Source organism: Octopus bimaculoides, chromosome 3 (genome assembly GCF_001194135.2).
Source record: "Octopus bimaculoides isolate UCB-OBI-ISO-001 chromosome 3, ASM119413v2, whole genome shotgun sequence".
Lineage (NCBI taxonomy): Eukaryota > Metazoa > Mollusca > Cephalopoda > Octopoda > Octopodidae > Octopus > Octopus bimaculoides.
Window position 1 is genome coordinate 17,259,061 of NC_068983.1, and position 1,798 is coordinate 17,260,858.

The following is a 1,798-nucleotide window of genomic DNA, read 5'->3' on the forward strand; positions in this document are numbered from 1 at the left end:
ATATATATATATATATATATATACACGTCGGGCTTTTACCAAATCCACTCACAAGGCTTTGGTCGGCCCCAGGCTATAGTGGAAGACACTTGCCTTAGGTGCCACGAGGTGGGACTGAACCCGGAACCATGTGGTTGGGAAGCAAGCTTCTTACCACACAGCCGTGTTGTTGTTTATTCTAGTGCAAGGCTCGATCCAGTAGGCCTATGATTCAAAAACATTCCACCCGGGACCACTCCATCCTAAATCAGACTATATCATCCAATATGGCTCCCATTTTTTTTCTGAAATAAACATTCGAATGCTATGTAAGGGAGAGTTGGTTGTTATTTCTAATGTATCGAGTTTACCACTGAGAGGCTCCTCGTCAGAAAAATTAATAATGTAGTTATTGTCGGTGTTATGTAGCTCCGAGTTATCCCTGACGCAAGAAACTTGTAATCAAAGACATTCCAGCCGTGACCGTCACATTTTATTTGTTTCAGTCATAGAATTTCTAGTACCATATTTATTATCAGATGTGTCCTCATATCTTTTAAAAGATTCTAAGGTATGATTTGAAGGACATTTGGCTGCTATTTCTAGCACGTGGAGCGACCACGTAGTTGTTGCTGCTGGTGAATATATCACATCATCATCACTTTATATTGTTGCTGCTGCCATCAAGCCTTACGCACAGCATACAGCAGCGCATCTGTCTGTACAAGCTATAGCTATACCAAAGAAATTGTGTACACATACTCTGTTTATTTGCCATTAAGCAAGTTTGTTGACAGTTTCGTTAGACACACATGCGCATACACACACACACACGTATATATACATAAGCATACATAATACATACATACATACATACATACATACACACATCTATCTATCTATCTATCTATCTATCTATCTATCTATCTATCTATCTATCTATCTATCTATCCGTCCATCTATCTATCTATCTATCTATCCATCCATCCGTCCATCTATCTATCCATCTATCTATCCATCTATCTATCTATCTATCTATCTATCTATCTATCTATCTATCTATCTATCTATCTATCTATCTATTTGTATGTATATGAATGACTGATACAGCTTGTCTTACAACTTTTGCAGAATCACCTATTTTATAGGAAATTGCTAATTTATGTAGACCAATCAATATCAATTAGAAAAAAAGAAATACAAAACAAAGCCAAAAAAAAGTGCTCTCTGATTTGAATCATTTTTCATATTACACCTGATCGCTAATGAAAGATTTCTATGTGAACGCAGAGAAGTATGAGGTAGAAAAACAAGTGTTGAAAACAGAGAGAAACATTTATAATTTGATGGTACGAGTCTTTTAACGAAAAGAAGAGTTATACAATTAAAGGATTATTTTGGTGGAAGCATTGAAAGACAAAAAAGAAAGTTATAACGAAACATAAGAGGAAAAGATGAAATAGAAGAAATGTGAAGTTTAAAGCTGTGAAAATGGAATATTATTACGTTGAGTGTTCAAAAAGGTAAGAGGATGTCTATTTTGTTGTACTGTTATCTCTCGCTTTTTCATTCTGGCACCTTGCGTTCCGAATTGGCTCGAGTTCAAAACCTGCTGAGGTCAACTTTGTCGCTTATTCTTTCAGAGACGATACATACATACATACGAGAATATATATACTCTTTTATTCTTTTACTTGTTTCAGCCATTTCACTGCGGCCATGCTGGAACACCGCCTTTAGTCGAACAAATCGACCCCAGCACTTATTCTTTGTAATCCTAGTACTTATTCTATCGGCTTCTTTTGCCGAAGCGCTAAGT

General features: G+C 36.4%; 1 protein-coding gene across 1 annotated transcript in view; it reads left to right on the forward strand.

The window, feature by feature from the left end:
* The first annotated feature begins 668 nt into the window (after positions 1–668).
* LOC106873507 (growth hormone secretagogue receptor type 1) overlaps positions 669–1,798 on the forward strand; it is a 52,789-nt gene continuing 51,659 nt past the window's right edge. Inside the window, exon 1 of the mRNA XM_014920893.2 lies at positions 669–1,502. The gene's annotated coding sequence lies outside the window, so the exon portion shown is untranslated. The remainder of the gene's footprint in view (positions 1,503–1,798) is intronic.